This window comes from Scylla paramamosain, chromosome 11 (assembly GCF_035594125.1).
Source record: "Scylla paramamosain isolate STU-SP2022 chromosome 11, ASM3559412v1, whole genome shotgun sequence".
In the NCBI taxonomy this organism is placed as follows: domain Eukaryota; kingdom Metazoa; phylum Arthropoda; class Malacostraca; order Decapoda; family Portunidae; genus Scylla; species Scylla paramamosain.
In genome coordinates this window covers 21,536,729-21,558,522 of record NC_087161.1, presented here as the reverse complement: position 1 = coordinate 21,558,522, position 21,794 = coordinate 21,536,729, and the positions used below count along the sequence as shown (strand labels likewise).

Below are 21,794 nucleotides of genomic sequence, written 5' to 3'. Positions count from 1 at the left end.
CTCCCTATAGTGGTACTTTAGTATAAGGCAGGTAATCCGCTATGGGGCTGATTGCAGCTCCATTACCTGTTTAATTAATTAATCTTTATTGGAACTTCTCTTAATGTATCCTCATCCACGTCCTCTCGTATTCTACAACGCTTTAAACTTTTCTTAGGATTTTTAAACTACATGGAGATAATTAGTCGGGTTTTCACGATTTTGTGTTTTTTCATTGTTGGCACGGAAGCCTTACTAATCTATTATTAGGCCCATGAAAACTACTCCTGAAAATAGTAATAATTTCAGGTACATACATCTTGTTAAATTTACGCGAGATATAATGCCGAAACATTTGTTGCTACTGGTCCTGGTTACTCTGTGGCATGGAGCTTGACTGTAGGCCTGAGGGTTGCAAGTTAGGGTGTGCATTTACTTGACGGTATAGCTATTTATTTTTTTACCAGGACATCTATACTGACTTCTTATTTCAGATTTGTTATTATTAGAATTATGTGTTTATATTAAGTCAAACAACAAGGAACGCAAGGAATTCTGTTTGCTTATTCATTACTGTCTTTACTTATCATATCGCCTCTGATATTTTTTTTTATTTTAGTCTTTTTTACAGTGATAATAGAAAACCCTTGTGTGACTACAATTATAAAGGTAAAAGCAGAAACATTAAAAAAAATTTGACCTAAATCATGTCAGGTTTTCGGTGGAGGAGACAGCGCTCTCTCGTAACCAAAACCGACGCAATATAATCTTGTCATGATCCCGTGACTCAATATCTATACTGGTAAGAGCAAATACGTATTATTTAATAAAAAAATAAAAAAAAAAACAGTGAGCTAGATCATGGTAGTCACTTGTGGGGAGGCAGTGCTGTCTTGTAACCCAACACAGCATCATATGACCTCGTTGCTGCAGCGCCATAACTCAATAAATTTTGCCTTGGTAACATCACCTGCCTCTCCTCTTCCTCCTCCTCCTGCTGCAGCTCTATCCCTTGACCTCGCTGTTCCTGGAAGACTTCTGTTTGACGATCAGTGGCGTGGAATTTCATGTGCTGTACACCATCTTCACAGTTACTCTTACTTTTTTTTTATCCCTCCCTCTTCCTTTTATCCTTCGCTACGAGAGGAGAAGCAAGTGAAGGCAAGGGAAGGCGGCGTTCTTGTTTATGAGCGTTAGAATGAGGGAGAAGTGAGGGAGAGAAGGAAGGCATGTATACAGAGAAGAAGAATTCGCGCCATAATGAGGGGTTATAAGGAAGAACGCGGTCTCTCGCTGCGCATTTGGGGGAAAATCCAGACCAATACTTTAAGATGTCAGGCGAGAAGTGTTGTGTGTGGGAGGCGAGAGGAGGAGGAGGAGAGGTGCAGAGGAGGAATAGCTGGAAGAAGAGAAAAAGAAGACCAAAAAGAAAGTAAGAATGGAGGATAGAAATCGATATGGAGGTTCGCCGTATATACGTTTCTCTTTCTTTTTAAGTGCGATGACAAGGCGTAGGAGGAGGAGGAGGAGGAGGAGGAGGAGGAGGAAGAGAAGAAGAAAAGATGAAAGGGATGAGAGAGATGACTTGAAAGTAACGAAGGGAAAAGTAAGGAACAGAAAACAAGATTACACTACAAGAGAGATGTAAGGATTAACTTGTGTCCCGGTGTGGTGAGGAAACACTCCACTCCCACTCCCCCACTCCACCTCAAAACATTCCACCTGTTCATTCACACTCCACTGTCCTCCTCCTTCCCAGCCCGTCATGTTACATTCCACTACGTACTCATTTCACACTCCTGCTATTCTTTCTCTATTCCATTCCACCTTACAACATTTCATTCTCCAATTTCACGCTCCACCACTCCACTCTGTTCCATATTGACTCATTTTAGCACTGCAGCACTCCACCCCGACTCCCGCTACTCTATCTTACAACATTCCACTCACTCATTGCACTCAATAATAAGCTTTAGCAACACCGATCGTTCCACTCCTCAACTCCTCTTACTCCATGATGAAAACACTTCGCCCTCGTCATTCCACTCTGCTTGCACTCTTTGATTAGGAACTCCAGCACTCCACTTCATCACTGGCTTTCGCAATACAGAGAGAGAGAGAGAAGAGAGAGAGAGAGAGGAGAGAGAGAGAGAGAGAGAGAGAGAGAGAGAGTCAGCCATTTATCCCCTGCAGCACTTTATTACCTCAATAGATCATGTGAGAGAAGTGTGTTCAAAAAGTCCGTCTATACTCGTACGGATGAAAATAAAGAAAACGAAGAAAATTCCAAACTTCAATGGCCTTAATATTAAGCCCGGAGTTTTACACATATATTCTTTTCTCCCTACAAACACACGTCACCCACACAGTCGATATGAATGTACCTCAGAATATCCAATAGTTACAGAGTTGAAATGCCACTCGATCCCTTCCTTTCTCGTTATATGGCTCGTATTGTTAAAGACGATTTTCAAAGGCTACAGAGATTACTTATGGACGATTTTCATGTTTTTTTTTTTTTTTTTTTCCCTGATGATGCGGAAGTCTTGTTAAACTGTCAGCAGAATCATAAAAATTCCCTTGAAAACCCCAATAAGTTGCTCTATAGCTTGTTGAAAGTAGAAGAGGTGAGGCGGCGAGACGTTTGAAAATACCATCCTATGAGAGGCGAGAAGCGTATGTCTGGCGAGTATTGTGAGTGCTCCTTTGTTACCGGCACCTTTGAAACACCCCTGAGAATATTGGCCTCAGAAATCTTATCAGCGTTGAGTTGCGCGCGAAGTGGTGGCCGCCTTAACCTACTCACCAGTCTTACTTTTATTATTTTTCTATCGTGACGTAAGCCTAAGTCCACTCGTTTACAGTTGTCTCAGCTTTTACTTGCAATATTCTGAATTATCTCCTTCCCATCTTTTAACTCTCTGATTGCTATTTGGTGCATCTTTGCTTAATTATTATTCACTCCGAGACATCTTTACTTACTCCATAGCCACCTCCAATTTCTAATCTGGGTAGAAATTGCAAAATCTCTTATCTTTGATCCCTTTCTTTCTTATAAAGATGCTTATAAAGATTTCATGCATTTTGGTGCTGTTAATCGTTTCGTGTCGTAGTGAAAAAGGTTAAGCAATGTGATAGTGCAGACAGCTTCCAAACTTCATCAAATGCCCAATTAGTTAGTCATACCAGAGTAAATAAGACAGAATTGTGTTGAGTGAGTAAATATCAGTAATTAGACGATTTACAATCCCTTGATAACGAAAACTACCATCCACAGACTTATTGAAACACTGTCAGGACATTTAGAATATCATAAAATCGATGCCGTCGTATTGAAAGGCTTTAAAAACACTAAAAAAAAACCCACTGACCTAACTGGGAGATAGTTTTAAGTGTGCTCCCCACAGAGTACTTCCTTATCAAGCATGTAAAATGTTTAACTCTGTCTCGCTTTTAACTTGATGGAGGGGAGAAAGTTATGCTGGTGGCCGGAGTCTTGTCGGGGAAAACTTGTAAATATCAAGCCGGAAAGTTGTTGTTGGCATCAGAATACAGTAGTGTTGCATTTTGCCACCATGGCGTCCAGGGGGAGGGTCAAGGTCGAGGAGGAGGAAGAGGAGGAGGACGAGGAGGAAGAGGAGGAGGAGGAGGAGGAGGAGGAGGAGGAGGAGAAAGAGGAGAAGGAGGGGGAGGAGGAGGAGGAGGAGGAGGAGGAGGAGGAAGAGGAGGAGGAGGAGAAAGAGGGGCAGGAAGAGGAGGAGAGGGAAGGGGAGGAGGAGGAGAAGAAGGAGAATGAGGAGGTGGAAGAGAAAGAGGATGAGGGGGAGGAGGAGAAGAAGGAGAATGAGGAGGTGGAGGAGAAAGAGGATAAGGAGGAAAAAGTGAAACAGGAGGAAGGGGAGCAGTAGAAGAAGACGAAAGTGGAGGAGGAGGAAGAGGAGAAGGAGGGGAAGGAGGAAGAGAAGGAAGAGAAAGAGGAGGACGAGGTGAAAGAGGATGAGGAGGTGGCGGTGGCTTTAATAACTCCACTATTATTCTATTGTGGTGGTGGTGGTGGTGGTGGTGGTGATTTCGCACGCATGCCCTCACCTCACCATTAATTTCTGCCGGTGTATATCAAGTGTTCTTATCACTAAAGATCATCAATATTATCGCCTTTATTAGTAAGTCTTCGCATTTCAATCACGGAAGGCCTTTCATGTCACCACCTCTATTAGTAATTTCTCTCATTTCAGTCAGTAATATCCTCAGTGCTATCGCCCTTATTAATAACTTTGCATGTTACCTGTTCTTTATCCGTTCCTGGCCTTGAGATAACCAGCTTGCTTTAGACAGCTAGGACAGGTGAGCGGTAAGGTGTAGATTAACACGTAGAATAGGCAGGATTAATGAACTGTAGAGGAATGGAATGGAACAGAAAGGATAGGCACGAAAGATGGATAGAAAGGTGAACGGTAATGTATAGGTAAAATAAACCCAGGTAAAATAAATAAAATAGATGAACCGTAAATGGATGGAATATGGCAGGAATGATAAATACGGTAAACAGATGGATTAGAACAAGAGGAATAGATACGAAAGATGGATATTTGGAGAGGTGACCGGTAAGGGATAGACAGATAAGACAAAACGGGACCAAGTAGATTAGTTAAGTGAATAGTAAATAGCTGGAATAGGACGGGTAGGGTAAATACGAAAGGTGGATGGGTAAGGTGTAAATTGATAGGATAAGTTACATTATAAAAGGTGAGATAGAAGGATAGTTTGCTCTATCTGTGAAAGGGTAAGAGAGAAGACCTACTATTTATTTGAAGGTTGGTACGGCTCGTAATTTCGCTGACATTATTAGGTAGTTTATTTCGGCGCTTCTTGGGATTGGGAAATTTTGTCTGTGTGCGGAAATAGATCAAGTCCTTCCTCTCTTTCTAAAGGACCTGTTTTGTTCTGTAAATAGAGGGTTGACGGAGATGATGGTGTAGTGGTAGTGAAGATTCAAAACTTGTGCTTATATACCTGTGTTTCTTAGCTGCTGCTGCTGCTGCTGCTGCTGCTGCTGCTGCTGCTGCTGCTCCTCCTCCTCCTCCTCCTCCTCCTCCTCCTCCTCCTCCTCCTCCTCCTCCTCCTCCTCCTCCTCCTCTTCCTTCTCCTCCTCCTCCTCTTCCTCCTCCTCCTCCTCCTCCTCCTCCTCCTCCTCCTCCTACTACTACTACTACTACTACTACTACTACTACTACTACTACTACTACTACTACTACTACTACTACTAACACCACCACCACTACTACTTACTACTTTTACTGATACTAACACCATTACATCACCTCCAAACTACGAAGAAGGAGAATCAGAAACAAGAGCAAACAGCGTGCGTAAAAATTAAAAGAAAAGAAAGAGAAAAAGAGAGAAAAAAAAAGGAAGGAAAAACACCACCTTCCACGTGCGCCATGTTGAGGCAGCGGCGTTCCTCCCCTTCCTTCTCTCCTCCTCCTCCTCCTCCTCCTCCTCCTCCTCGGAAAAAATACAGAAAAAAGAAAAATTACGCGGCACGAACCCGGCGCCTGAGTTGGGCCACGAAACTGGCAAGGGGGAGGCGGGAAGTTAAGGCGAGTTAGGGAATTAGGCGAACTGATCAGAATGTCTTATAGTATACCCGCTCCAGGGGACGCCGCCATCCACACGGTATCCACACGCTGACCTTCTTGCGTGAGAGAGAGAGAGAGAGAGAGAGAGAGAGAGAGAGAGAGAGAGAGAGAGAGAGAGAGAGAGAGAGAGAGAGAAATTATGTTGTCTCCAGAAATTTTTGGTAATTAAGTTATGGCGCCACACCAACGAGGTCATATGGCGCCGGATAGGGTTATGAGAGAGAGAGAGAGAGAGAGAGAGAGAGAGAGAGAGAGAGAGAGAGAGAGAGAGAGAGAGAGAGAGGAAGGGAGCTACCTCTCTCACTCGAAAATTTTAACTTGTAACCATGAGCTGTGTTTAAATCCATACGAAAATATTTCCCTTGGTTATTGAAAAAAATAAATAAATAAATAATTGATAAACAAAGAAGAAAGCTTGATTTGAGTTGCCCTGCACCCGTACTCTTAAATGCCCAGGCCTTTCATGAACACTACTTTAGAAAGTCACAGAGATCATAATCTGGTTCCTCTGTGTCTTTCCCCACTGATGGTATAAAATACTTGCAAACATGAAAGTGCCTTTGAAAACAGCGCATTTCACAATAGATCCAGATAAAAAGTAATTGACATATTATGCTGAAACGTTTTGGAAATACGATTCTTAATAATAAACTCGGTCAAGTTGTCAGTGCTGAGTCATTAGGTAACTTTAAAAGAAGATTAGATAAGTTTATGAATGAGGTTGATAGGTGGAAATAGATAGGTAGGTTTCATGCAGTGACTGTCACGTGTAAGCCTGACCTTTTCTTGTCCTTTACTTTTTTTTTATGTTCTGAATCTCTTGACACCAGTGGCTTCTCCTTAAGATTAATGGGCTTTCCCGGTGCAAGTGAAAAATTTTTTTGACAGTAAAGTGAAGTGATCGTGAGATTCCATCTTTAGTGTCTGCAGTTATATTTTTGTCTAATGGAACAGTTAAGGATTGTTCATAGGAAGTAACAAGTGTCTTGTAGTTACTGGTAGTTAAAGGATTAAGTTTGCATAAACCCACGTAAACTAGACGTGGAATTGGAAATGTATTAACGTGGCTATGTATGTATTGGCCATGATGTATATTGTTTGAGTTTGTTATGGACCAGTACAGTTTTTTTTAATTTGTTGATGTTTTTTTTTTCTTTTTGTCAGGTCAGTCTCTCAATCGTGTTTCTGCCAAGTTTCACATTTAACATCACTTTTCACTTATACGCCTATGTACTAAAAATTTGTGTTTTAACTTCTGTACTTTGTTTTGCACTTGACATTCTTTCTGTACATAAATAGCTACGTACTTTCCTAGAAGTTTTAACTATTCATACGTTTTACAGCTCTCGCTCCTATCGCATTGTTTCGTAATCGTGAACACCAAAATTGAATTGTTACCTGTTGTTTGTGATCCTTACCTATGTGCGTCGTGACCCAATTAGTGATGCCACGTATTGCAGTTCTAAATTAATAACAGCTGACCCTCGGTTCAAAGGCTGTGCAGGAGTTAATAATCGTGATATTCTGCTAATTGCATGATGTTACTTCTGCTGCTAACAGGATACAACGTATTTTAGAATATACACGCGTGCGCTCTTTCACATACGTACAAGCACACACAGATACACACACACACACACACACACACACACACACACACACACACACACACACACACACACACACACACACACACACGCACGCACGCACGCACGCACGCGCACACGCGCGTGCACACACACACACACACACACACACACACACACACACACACACACACACACACACACACACACACACACACACACACACACACAGGGAATATGGTGCAATAAATTCAAATAAGATATAGTTCAAACATGACGTTTTTATTGTTTTATAAACAGTTTCTCTCAATAAGTGCGCTGGATTCTATTGGGAATGTTTTGTTCATTGAAATATTTGAAACCGTAAAGTTATATATTTTGTTTCAGAGAAAATTGTTTGTAGGCTGACGGTGCTTTTCTATTGTCCCTTTTTTTGCCTTCTGCAACTTCTTCATCACCTCCGTTGGTATTTTCTAAACAGCAATTTTATCGGTACCTTTTACAAATCTTTCTTTAGGTCGTCTGTTGTGCTGGTGCGGTACTTTCTGTTCATTCTTTTGCGTTTCCCTTCGTGCCACCAGAAGGAAGGAGGCGCTCTTAGATATTTCTTGCGCCCTTTGCAACAGGCGAGGCCGTCATTCAGGAAGGCAGTTTCTTTGTTAACCAATACAAAAAAGTGGTATTCGGAGTTACTGGAGCAAGGATGTTCAGTGGGAGAATATGATGGATTGTACAAAAACATAAGAGCATAGGGGAAGCTGTAAGAAGTAAATAGGCCTACACGTGGTAATGCCCATACAGAATACACATACTTATACCTACTAATATCCTAATCTATAAATTCATCTCTTCTTTTAAAAGCTCCTTAGTGACTTGGCACTAACGTGACTGCGAAGTCCATTCCCGTTATGTAACACTATTTCATAACCAATTTCTTTCTCTTTTTTATTTGGGACCTAACGTTATCATGCGAGAGAGAATGTAATGAGCCATTCCGCGGAAATATAGTCGGCAAAGTAATTTCTACTCCTAATTATAACGTTACTTAATAAATTCGCATGACTCACAAAACAGTTCATTCCACTCCTCATCTTTGATCCCTCCCGCTCCTCACCACAAAAAAAAAAAAAATAATAATAATAATAATAAATATAGTAAGATGGAATTAAATAAAAATAAAAGTAAATGAAAAAAGGAGAGAGACAAAAGTTCATGCAACATCGTATACCACAACAAACACAACTAAGTAACATAATTGTTTTAAATACCATGTTTGTTGTAGAATGTTTCCTCTCTCTCTCTCTCTCTCTCTCTCTCTCTCTCTCTCTCTCTCTCTCTCTCTCTCTCTCTCTCTCTCTCTCTCTCTCTCTCTCTCTCTCTCTCATGCGTGAACCGAGGTGGCAGAGTTGGTAGTTAATTGTTTGGCTTAATGTAACCCGATTTTAGTTTCCACTTGCCGCTGTGGTGAACTGGCGGGATGCTTATGTAATTATTTCGCCCCCAACGTTACTGCCGGGAAGAGGATGGGGCGCCGCAGGCCATCCCATTCCCTGCATGGCTCGGAGTGTAATCATGTGAGAGAGAGAGAGAGAGAGAGAGAGAGAGAGAGAGAGAGAGAGAGAGAGAGAGAGAGAGAGAGAGACGGGTGAGGTTTGTGAGTTGTATTTGTTCAGAAAGGGGAGATAATAATGTATTTGTGTGTGTGTGTGTGTGTGTGTGTGTGTGTGTGTGTGTGTGTGTGTGTGTGTGTGTTTGTATTTGTGTGTGTGTGTGTGTGTGTGTGTGTGTGTGTGTGTGTATGTGTGTGTGTGTGTGTTTGTATTTGTGTGTGTGTGTGTGTGTGTGTGTGTGTGTGTGTGTGTGTGTGTGTGTGTGTTAGTTAGCAGTACATAGAGAGAGAGAGAGATCTTATACTATTATTATTTTTGCCCTTTTATATCATCATACTTCTGAACGTAGCATAAAATTGCACTCACTCACTCACTCACTCACCCCTGACAGGATGGAATCATCTTTATTTACTGTACCTTAGGTTAGAACGTGATATTCAGCACAAAAAAATAAAAAATAAATAAATAAATAAGTAAAAATTTAAAGGCCAATGGTTTAACTGCTGTGTTATTTATTTTGTGTTTTTTTTGTGTTCCTTTTGAGTAAATTGCTGGAAAGGCATTGTGTCTCCTAGAACACAGAATACACCAGAAAATACAAATGAATGTAGAGTGGAAGACAGAGATGGCTGTTGTGAATGCGAAATTTACATACGTAGAAGCTTCTGTTGCGTTGGTCAAGGCGTGTTGTTTTGAAAGGAAGGAGGATGAAGTGTTTGGAGTCAAGGCCACGCTATAGTTAGCGTGGGACGCGGACTCCACCTCGATCGTCCTTGTTTGTTTTGTTCGTTGGTTGCTTTGCGGAGTGACTTGAGCTGTTGTTTTTATCAGTATTTGTAATTCTACATGTTTTTGTGTGAATGGAGTAAATTGAGAACATGACCTGCTTAACGCTTTTAAATCCATTGTTGTTTATATTCGTGTTTCCCAACCTGATGTACGCAATCATTCCTAAAGGACTTTGGATTCTAAGTAACAGAACGAAACCTTCTCATATATAGGATTAAATCAATAGATAAATAATCTGATGAGTTTAAATAATATGACGAGTTGACGACACGTGCTTTAAGGGACAACGGCTGCATCAAGACAGAAATACGAGTACATACTGAAAGAGATTGAGAATCACTGTTTTATGTCTTTATGATGGCACACTAAATAAGAGGTTAAAAATATATATATATGAAAAAAAAAACAAGAACCAAGGAAACAGGGAAGACGTTTACCCTACTTTGCAGTGTCCACACCTTCATCAAGCAACAGAATCAGAATCAACTTTCTAGTCAGCAAAACAAATTCGTCACTACAGTAAACAGGACACAAGTTCGCGCCACTGCCTGAAGTTTGTTCCTTTCTGGGGCAGCGGCAGCAGAATTACCCAGCCTTCCATGCGGTAACCAAAGGAGGAAAGTTGAGCAGCGAGTAGGTAATTAATGTTATAGCCGTGGATCAGTAGCAGTGGATTAGTGGCGGTGGTGTGTTATTACATTACGGGTGACGGGCTGTGGGTGGGGGTGTTTGCCTGGCGGGTGTGCGTGCCCTCCCGTGTGTTGTGGTGTGGTGTGGTGTGTGTTGGAGGACGGGTTGACTGGATTAGGTTTGCGATATTGGTGTTTTTTTTTTTGTTTGGTAGATCAGTTTACATGTTTTATTTTATTTATTTTTTTATCTTTCCAATTCCACGTTCTTTGTTCCTCCTCGTTCCTGCCATGATTCTTCCCGTTGTCGTTCCTGTTGTTATTGTTGTCTTCATCGTCGTCCTCCTCCTCCTCTACTGCCACCACCACCACCACCACCACTACCATCACCACCATCACCGCTACCACTACTTTTTAATCATCGGGCATGAATTAAGACATGTCCCCCAACCCTCTTCCCTTCCCCTCTCTGGACACCAAAGCGTTCACATTCCTGCCTCAACTCGCATTTCACGTCACCCTTACATTGCAGAAGCGTGTCCGGTCTTCCCTCACCACTGAGAAAAATATACGTGTAAATGATTGAATAAGTAAATAGATTAATGAACATAATGCTGGTTATATCCACAGATCTTAATTGTTGTGTATTAATTCTCATTTTTCCTACAAGATTAATCAGGGAGAGAGAGAGAGAGAGAGAGAGAGAGAGAGAGAGAGAGAGAGAGAGAGAGAGAGAGAGAGAGAGAGAGAGAGAGAGAGAGAGAGAGAGAGAGAGTAGGAAGCACAACCTTTCAACCCCCCCCCCCCACACACACACACACACAAATGGAACAGAAACTTCCGAAAGAAAACAAAAGAGACGCAGAAAGGAATAAAAGAAAAAGAAAGAAGGAAGAGAGAGAGAGAGAGAGAGAGAGAGAGAGAGAGAGAGAGAGAGAGAGAGAGAGAGAGAGAGAGAGAGAGAGAGAGAGAGAGAGAGAGAGAGAGAGAGAGAGAGAGAGAGGAGGGGGAGAAACAAAACAAAACTACGACCACCGCAAAGAAAACACACAAAGAGGAAAGACGAAACTTTACAGAGAGAGAGAGAGAGAGAGAGAGAGAGAGAGAGAGAGAGAGAGAGAGAGAGAGAGAGAGAGAGAGAGGACCCCTGGAATACTCTTTGGGGGGCGGGTCTTTATGCTGGGGGAATGAGAAATTATGTGTCAGGGAGGCGAGAATGGGTCCAGATTATTACAATGAGCGAGTTAGAGCGAGAAGCGAGGCAGGGGGACGAGGAGTTATTAGAGAACAATAAGACGACGGAGGAGGACGAGGACGAGGAGGAAAACGAGGAGGAGGAGCAGGAGCAGGAGGAAGAGCAGGTTCAGACAGTCAAGTTTGTGGTGCGCAAGAAATTTAGCAAGAAGAAACTTCAGGATGGGAAGGAAACCAGAATTGCAATTGTCACGAGCTTGAGTGACGTGTGAAGCTCAGTAAATTTGAGGAGGCATTGTGTGTGTTTTTTTTTTTTTCCATTATTTTCGTTTATTCAACAATGGATGAAGAAAGGTCTCAAGTTTGTAATACATTGATTGTGAATTAAATTGGTGTTTACTTTCTCAATGTATTTTTTTTTTTTTTCCGCGGTATTGTTTTGTCTTGAATTATATATTTCTTTCAACATAACGTGGTCTCCCTTATTTTCTTCCTCTTCCTCCTCCTCCTCCTCCTCCTCCTCCTCCTCCTCCTCTTTTTCGTCGCCTTTGTCCTTATCGCCGTCGTCGTCCTCTCTCCCCTCCTCTTCGTCTTCTAGCTCCTCTTCCTCCTCCTCCTAATAATAATAATGATAATAATGATAATAATAATAATAATAAATAAATAAATGAAAAAGAGTCAGATTGGCATAATAAAAACAGCGGCGTTCCTCAAGGCTCTGTATTAGGACCAGTGCTTTTTAAAATATACATTAATTATATTGATGAAGGGATCAGTTACAAAATAAATAAATTTGCAGACGATACCAAAATAACAAGTAAAGTACCGTCAGTGTTACAGTGGCAGGAACTGCAGTGACCTCATTAAACTAACAAGCTGGACAGAAAAATGGCAGATGACATTCAATATAGAAAAGTGTAAAGTTCTACATATCGGAAGCAACAATGTTCAAGCGAGATATGTAATGAATAATTTGCCACTGTCAAGCGCTGAAAAAGTAAAAAAGCTCTTGGTGTCGTTGTGTCAGAAGTCCTAAAGCAGAATCAACACTGCACAGAAACAGTAAAGATGGCAAATAAATTGGTAGGGCTCATTGGAAGAACCTTTGAATTTACATCAGAAAAGGTTATACTTGCCTTACATAACTCACTGGTGCGCCCTCATCTAGAATACTGTGTGCAGTTCCGGCCACCATATCACAAAAAAAGACATCGAAAGTTAGAAAAGATACAGCGTAGAGTCACTAAGATGGTTCCAAGTTTGCGTAATAAGCCGTATGAGGAACGACTGGAAGAATTAAACGTATTTAGCTTAACAAAGCGTAGGATAAAAGGAGACCTAATTGAAGTGTTCAAAATTTTAAAAGGATATAGTAACCTTGATGCATATAAATAGTTTGCCATTGATCATTCTAACCTGACAAGAAATAATGGATTCAAGATTATACCCAAGCGTTTTAAATCCCTCGAGGCCAAGCATTTTTTTCTTTAATCGCACAGTAAAGATCTGGAATAAACTTCCTGTAGAAATCGTAAACAACAATTCTATTGAATCATTCAAAAATGAAATAGACAAATATTTAAAAGCTAATCCCCAACAACCTCTCTTCTTGTCCGAATAATTACTAAATTCACTAATATAATTCTAATTTTACAGACACCAATTTTATTATAAATTGTGTTCATTTTCAAATAGGCGTAAAGAGTTCACCGCAGGGTGAATAGTAGAACTTGCTTTCATCCTTTCCTATGAAAATTTAATGTCAGTTTTTCCATACTGCATAGTACTTTTCCCAACTATTTTCATGCCAGTGCAAGCTGGAAGGAGTGGCGGGTAGGGAGGAGCCTTCTGTTGTGCTTTTCTGTCCCTCTTCCCTGTAGCTAGTTAGAAGTAGTTAGCAAACAGCCTTGCAAGAACCAAAAGGTCTGTTGCTATTTGGCTTTCCTTTGTATTCCTTTGTATTTGTATTCCTGCTGCTATTCCTCATCTTTCTCCTCCTCCTTCCCCCTCTCTTCTTCTTCTTCATGTTGTTGTTGTTGTTGTTGTTGTTGTTGTTGTTGTTTTTCCTCTTGTTGTTGTTCTCCTCCTCCTCCTCCTCCTCCTCCTCCTCCTCCTCCTCCTCCTCCTCCTCCTCCTCCTCCTCCTCCTCCTCCTTCATTCAGCACCTTTTATTCAAGATATCTCACTTTTTTTATTTTTCTTTATAGCTCAACTTCTTACACTTTAATCCCGTTTTATTATTATTCTTTTTTTTTTATCGCCGGGACTTGGATCAACTTTTATCTCGTCTTCGTCAGTTCGTAATTTATCGTTTACAAAGTCTTGGCTTCGGGAGATAAACACGAATCCTTCAGTTTACGTATAAAGTTCTCGTTTTTATTATTTTTCCTTTTGAATAGAAAGTTTTTTTTTTCATTTCCACATTCTCTCTCTCTCTCTCTCTCTCTCTCTCTCTCTCTCTCTCTCTCTCTCTCTCTCTCTCTCTCTCTCTCTCTCTCTCTCTCTGGAAATCTTATGAAAAAATGAAAAAAAAAATATGTAAGGCAATTTTATAGTACATTCTGTAGATATGTGTTGGTAATATGGAGTAGATAAAAAGTGGAGGAATATGAGAGAGAGAGAGAGAGAGAGAGAGAGAGAGAGAGAGAGAGAGAGAGAGAGAGAGAGAGAGAGAGAGAGAGAGAGAGGGAGGGGAGGAAGAGGGAGAAAAGAATGCATCTCGAGGAAAAGGAGAAAAAATGTCCCTACTCAGCGTCAACAAAATATTCATCTCACGTGATTGACAGCAGACTGAAAAGACATTCCTCTCCTCCCTCTCCCTCTCTCTCTCTCTCTCTCTCTCTCTCTCTCTCTCTCTCTCTCTCTCTCTCTCTCTCTCTCTCTCTCTCTCTCTCTCTCTCTCTCTCTCTCTCTCTCTCTCTCTCTCCTCCCCCTATGTTTTCCACTTCCTCTCTTTCACCTCCCCTCTTCCTCCCTCTTATCTCCCTCTTCTCTTCCCTTTATTCTTCCTCAGTAACTCCTCCCTCTCCTTCTACTTGTTTGTTTTCTTCATAGCCTTTTGATTTGCTTCTTCCTTCTTCCGGTTTTCCTCCTCTTCCTTGTATTCTTTATCAGTGTTTTCTTCTTCCTCTTCAATCTCGCTTTTCATCAACCCTTCTCTTGTCTATTTCTCACCCACCTTTATTCTCTAACCTCTATCTTTCCTTCACCCCCTCACTCCCTTTTCAGCCGTTATCCAAATCCTTCCCTCCACTTTCCTCTGCTCCATTTCATCCTCCCTCTCCCTCCAGTCTTTAATTCCTCTTTCCCTCCCGTTGAGTTTTTACCTCCATGTTCCACTACCTTATCCCTTTCTCTCCCTCCATTTTCACCATAATACCCATCTTTATCTCCTCCCTCTCCATTTATACACATTTTTCCTCCCTCCACCCACCTCCTCCTCTTTATTTTCTCCCTGCCCCTCTTTCTAGACTTCCATTCCTTTCTATCCTTCCCGCTTCCCTTCCCTTTCTCTCTCAAAAGTTGCTCAAGAATCCAGGACGATATATTTTTTTTGAAGGGGGGATGCGGGGTGGCCAAGTAGGACCCATAAACTATGTAAATACAACCTCACCTCTTCCGCCGCTCCCTCCCAGCGCTAGTCAGCAGGAGGAAGACGTTACAGAGGAGCGGAAATGTTAAGATGATAAAGCGGTGAGAGAGAGAGAGAGAGAGAGAGAGAGAGAGAGAGAGAGAGAGAGAGAGAGAGAGAGAGAGAGAGAGAGAGAATGTGACGGAAGAGAAAAATAAGAAAAGTGGAGTGGTATGGTATGTAGTTAGGTAAGGAAAGAGAATTTGATGAGAGAGAGAGAGAGAGAGAGAGAGAGAGAGAGAGAGAGAGAGAGAGAGAGAGAGAGAGAGAGAGAGAGAGAGAGAGAGAGAGAGAGAGAGAGAGAGAGAGAGAGAGAGAGAGAGAGAGAGAGAGAGAGAGAGAGAGAGAGAGAGAGAGAGAGAGAGAGAGAGAGAGAGAGAGAGAGAGAGAGAGAGAGAGAGAGAGAGAGAGAGAGAGAGAGAGAGCACTTTTGTCCACACAAGCATAACCCACATAATCACATCCTTACTAATGCTCAAAATACTTCACGCTCTTGTATCTCTCTCTTCTTGGCGGGTTGAAGGGAATAACTGTCACCAGACACACCCAACACACATCTTGCATAACGTACTGCAAGTCTGTCTGGTGGAAAATATCATGCATCTTTTCTTTGTGTCAATGGATAAGCTGTCTTCCCCCTCTTCCTTTGATCCTTCTTAATCCTTTCAGTGCTCCTCTCATACTTAACTTGTGCTAACGTAGTTTACTTGAGTGTTCACTCTTTCTTCACTGGAGATTTCTATTTAACTTATTACTGCTACACTGCTACAGGTTTTCTATAGCGCTGTATGTAGAATTAGTGAGTTCAAGGTAGTACTTTTAATGTTGTTTGTTTTCAGGCAATTACAGGTGGTTGATAAGAGATTATAAGAGATTTTAATTGAAACTATTATAAGATTGGTATTAAATTTAAGGACATTTAATGCTGCTGCTTTTGAGATTAATGCATGTAATTGATGAGAGACTTTAAATGAAATTATAAGAGATTGTTGGTGAATTTATAAGATATTTTAGATAAGGTAAAATCTCCTACCATTGAAATATATTGGAAGTTACGGACGTAGCGTATATAAATATTTCTGCTTTACGTCCGTTCATCGCTGTATTCGCCGTCACTGCGTCAGTGTGGGGACGCGAAGGGCTGGAATACCTCATGAAGGGTTTTTTTTATATATTTTAAGAGGAAACCTTATGGTGACTGTAAAACTGAAGGAAAACTCGTTCCCTCCTCCTCCTCCTCCTCCTCCTCCTCCTCCTCCTCCTCCTCCTCCCATTCCCTCCTCCTCCTCCTCCTCCCATTCCCTCCGTGTTACTTTACTCTCCTACCCCTTTCCTTCTCCTCCTCCTCCTCCTCCACTCCCATTCCTTCCCTTCCTGTTCGCCAAATTATCACCGAATCTCAGAGAAAATGGCAGTCATAAAGTGTCCTTGTGAACAAAGCTGTGTGTGTGTGTGTGTGTGTGTGTGTGTGTGTGTGTGTGTGTGTGTGTGTGTGTGTGTGTTTATAGAACCACCTACTAACCTTCCAGAAGCACATCACTCCGTCACCAGCAAGGAAGTCGTGTAATGGTATACGCGAGGATTTAATACATGAACATAAAACGAAGAAGAGAGGAAGGGCCGTGGAAAAGACGCACACTCTCTCGCCCGGGACAGCAGCAGTAGCACCCGGCCCTCCACCACCACCACCACCACCACTGCCACCACCGCCATCACCGCCGCCCCCTGAATTATAAATGCACATTAGTGTGATTGAATATTCATGTTATTCATACGTCATTTTACATGTGGCTGGACGAGGCGTTTAACAAATCATTCGTATCGCACTGAAAACCCGACCGGCTGATCTGGCAAAGGCATTTCATTTCCACCACTGAAAAAAAAAAAGAAGTTTACTGATAAAAAAAAAAGAAAGGAACGAAATGGCTTCCTAGTTGAGAAGTCCAGCGTGCCTGTAAAGTTTAACTAGTGATTTTGTACTTACAGGAGCATCAGATTTTTTTCTTGTCTCTTCCGGTAAGTTTTGAAAGCATTTTGACCCTCAATCGTTTCTCTCTCTCTCTCTCTCTCTCTCTCTCTCTCTCTCTCTCTCTCTCTCTCTCTCTCTCTCTCTCTCTCTCTCTCTCTCTCTCTCTCTCTCTCTCTCTCTCTCTCTCTCTCATTCAACTCGACTTATGATCCCGTTGTTACGCATTGATATCAGCCAATCACTCACTCACCTCGTCCACACCACCATCATCACCACCATCTCTGCCTTGATGCCTCACTTTTCTTCAGTCTCCTCCACTTGTCTCTGTCGGCTGCCTGTCTACTCTGGAGCACTTCAGCAAAAATTCTCCTCTTATCTCTCCATCAAGTTCTTCACCTTCTCTTCAACGGATTGCAATTCTGTTACTATGATCGTTCATTTGTTGTATGTCCGGCGCATGGTGTGTCTTTGTCATGTCCACTTTGTTTTCTTTATTTTAATTCTGATCAAAATATATTGAAGACAGCTCTAAGGACATTTTAATTTCATAAAGATTTACAAACAAATACTACAATAAAGATAAATTGGTTACCTGTTATTTGTAGAAAATCCTCAATTCAGTTCAATAAATTTCAATTAAATAAATGTTATTGTCAGTAGTTATTTCAACAGTTATATCTACAATACATATCATCATGGCAGAGCCCGTTAATGATGAAATTTTTAGCCCTCTTAAATTTTAACCTGTTATTACCTAACCTTGGCTTACATACCTATGAATATAGACATACATATATACTAATCGAAGTATATACATAGTGATTTTTAAATATTCATGAATAGTTGACTACACTTATAAACACATAGATAAATAAAAACAGCATACATATACACTTACACACATACACAATACACATATCGTCATAAAATCGATTCACATACATAGAAACAAACGCACACAAAGGCGTAAACGGAAAATCTGACTAATGTATATATATATATATATATATATATATATATATATATATATATATATATATATATATATATATATATATATATATATATATATATATATATATATATATATATATATATATATATATATATATATATATATATATATATATATATATATATATATATATATATTGTTTTTTTTATTTATAGAAATCGAAAAGAAAGTCCTTCCCCCCCATCCTCCTCCTCCTCCTCCTCCTCCTCCTCCTCGTTCACAAATATAAATAGATGGACGTGTTATTTTATTATTACCTTCCGTTCTCCATTCTCCCGATCTCTGCTGGATGCACCAAGGGATGTCCGGACGCCACCGCCAGTCCCTCAGCCTCCCCATGTCCGCCCCGAGGATGCAGAACAATAACAAGACAAAAAAAAAGAAGGAAACGATGCCCTTCAAGGGGAAAAACTGTCCCAAGTCTTCAGGTCCTTCTTTCCATGTTCTCTAAGGCTCTTCCGTGAGGGATCCTGTGCTGCCACACACACACACACACACACACACACACACACACACACACACACACACACACACACACATATTTAGTTGTTCATTGACCACAACAACATTACAAGTACATCAGTATTGAGAATTTAAAGTAAATAATTAGGTGGTCCAACATAGTCTGATCGCGTTTATAAAAATGAAAACTCTAAAAATAATTCCACTAAAACTGCAATAGATTGCTGATCTAAAAGCAAAATATACTGTAAAATTTCTTAAGTAAAAAAATCTAACCACTAAACAATAAATTTCACTTACATATCAGACATTAAGAAACATTAAATATGTAAAGCATTAAGAATGAATTATACACCTACACCTAGTGGTTTTTCGTTATCACATTCTGCTGGTGCTGTATCAAATCATAAATAATACCTCGTATGAAAGCTACACTTTTACGAGACGACTATCGTAACAAAGGCATGTGGGAGATAACTGAATATGGATAAGACGCTTCCATTTATTTGACCCGTGCAACCTGTGTAATATGATGTGTATTAACTCAGACACTTACCTTAGGAGTAAATAGCACCATTTAATCAAAGAAGGAAAAAAGAAGCGCGGATACAGAGGTAAATAAGATAAATCATGTGGCAGAAAACTCCTCGAGTGTTTGCGTAGTTTAAGGTGGGAGAATGAAGAGAAAATGATGACAGAGTACAATAATGGTAATTACGGCAAGACGAAATAACACGAGGGAAGGCAAACATCATATAAAGCAATTACGAAATTACGCGAGTCAGGCAGCGGTAGGAGGGAGGGAGGGAGAGAGAGAGGCCAGGTGAGCACCACACCCGGCGGGGGGAGTGGGAGGAGACATGGGGGGCCCTTTTCACGGGTCGTCGAGCTGCTCTTTACATGTATTCATATAGTTGCTTGCTCTTTTTTAGTTAGCCTGTTAGTCGATCAGTTCGTTAGCCTGACCGACAGTCCGTCAGTCAGTCAGTCGGTCGGTTGCGGGGTTGTTCTGTTGAAGGTTATCCATGATATAATATTTCATTGCAACGCGAGCCTTCTTATCTCCGCTGAATGTTTTTATAGCGAGAAAAGCAATTCCAGAATAGTGCGGGGAAACTTCATTAAGACAAGTTTGTGGAACACTGTTGTGTATTAAAGTGTGGAAACTTGTTTGTGAAATGGAATTAGTTGAAAAATATATTATTTCTTGAATGTTGCGTTTTACCAGTTCATATTTAAATGAGGTTAACCACTACCCAGTATTTCATATATATATATATATATATATATATATATATATATATATATATATATATATATATATATATATATATATATATATATATATATATATATATTTATTTAATTATGTATTCAATTATTCATTTATTTATTTATTTATTTATTTATTTATTTATTTGAGTTGTAAACCACGAAGGAATGAGATTTGGCAAAGTGAGAGTTCCATTGCAAAACATTGTTTATTGACATGACGTGATTACCGTCCCTCGAAACGTCCTGTCAATAAACAATGTTTTGGACACCCAGAGACTGTTTCTATCCTATTACCGCCAGGTTTTTTCAGCATATTGAGATTTGTGAATTTAATGAACGCAAAGGTCAGCGCGGGTTTTGTGTGGTTTTGTGTGTGTGTTACGCAACAATTTTTTTCCCTTTATGATTCTCGTGAGAACAGAAATCATTATGCACAGCTCAAATATACATTCATTTTCGATAATTCTCTGTTCTCTAACATTAAAATACACAGAAATCTTGGTGTTTCGCGTGTACATTGAATTAATGTGTAATAAGAAAAATGAGAATGGAAATCGTACAAGTATTGATCATGAAAAATGTAATTAAGTTATGTAGACCAAACACACACACTTACACTTACACACATTTACACACACACACACACACACACACACACACACACACACACACACACACACACACACACACACACACACACACACACACACACACGCTCACACACACACACCCACCTTTGGGGAATAGAGTAATAAGCTAATAGCATATCATCTCTACTTTAAAGCCACTTAGACCATTTTCCTCGCCCCTCTTGGTCCCCTAGCAGGGCGTTGGGCCAGATGCAGGGCGCCTCTCCTCTCCGTGGCGGCGCCCCTGTAATCACCCGCTCTTGACCTGAATAGCAAGATAAACAACCTCCCGTAGCGAGTCTTTGTAAATATCTCGTTGATGACAGGACGGCTACAACCTCCTAAACGCGGCCCGAGCACGAAGCCCTTGCCTTCCTGTACTGAGAGAGAGAGAGAGAGAGAGAGAGAGAGAGAGAGAGAGAGAGAGAGAGAGAGAGAGAGAGAGAGAGAGAGAGAGAGAGAGAGAGAGAGAGAGAGAGAGAGAGAGAGAGAGAGATGTGGATGGACAGAGCCAGGTAAAAAGAAATGGACTAGATAAAAAGTAGAGGAATTGTTGAGAGAGAGAGAGAGAGAGAGAGAGAGAGAGAGAGAGAGAGAGAGAGAGAGAGAGAGACTTGTACGTACGTGTCTGCTCCTCTTCATTCTATTTGTGATGCGATAACATTTGAACCTAAAAAGATTTAAAGAAATAAAAATATATTTATATATAGTAAAGTAAAAAGAAGGAATCTCAGACGCTTCCTCCTTGATTCTTAATTTAAACCATGATTTTTATTCCACAGCTTTTTTTTTTTGCTCATATTTTTTTTCTATTCTGTATGTTCACTTTCTCACACGGAATGGTGTCAGTTACAGATAGATATATGTATGGAATTTTTTAGCGTTTTCCTTTGATTTTTGTCTTATGAAGTTTATAGATACGGTACGTTAGAGATTTTTTGTCTCTTATATGAATCACTAATGGTCTGCCTTGAGTCTTCTTCCTCGCCGCCTGAGCTGAAACCTAACCTACAAAGTATCCAGTCAATTTCTGATGCCTTTTGAGATGCTGTTTGTGTTGCCTTAGAAGTGGATATTTATCTTATAACCACCAGAGTGAGATTCTGTGAAGTTTCTTTAGTTATTATAGCATCTGTGTGTGTGTGTGTGTGTGTGTGTGTGTGTGTGTGTGTGTGTGTGTGTGTGGACCTGTAGTTAATCACCTGTGCCTTCTCCTTAGTATGTTCACCTGAGCACACCTTCACTTTCGTAGAAGCAGGAACAGGTGAGCTTGTTTTGAGTATTGATCGATCTCCTCCTCCTCCTCCTCCTCCTCCTCCTCCTCCTCCTCCTCCTCCTCCTCCAGTCCATCCCCAACCATTCCTGCGTCTCCCCCGCCCTTCCC

At 40.7% G+C, this 21,794-nt stretch overlaps 1 long non-coding RNA gene across 2 annotated transcripts in view; it reads left to right on the top strand.

Moving 5' to 3' along the window:
• The window catches only part of LOC135104697 (uncharacterized), a 98,448-nt gene that overhangs the window by 10,745 nt on the left and 65,909 nt on the right, over positions 1-21,794 (top strand). Inside the window, exon 3 of one of the 2 annotated variants that reach the window (XR_010270492.1) lies at positions 16,590-17,552. The exons of the other annotated variant lie outside the window; for it this stretch is intronic. This is a non-coding gene — a long non-coding RNA (uncharacterized LOC135104697). Of the gene's footprint in view, positions 1-16,589; positions 17,553-21,794 lie in introns of those variants that run through there. 2 annotated transcript variants of the gene reach the window in all.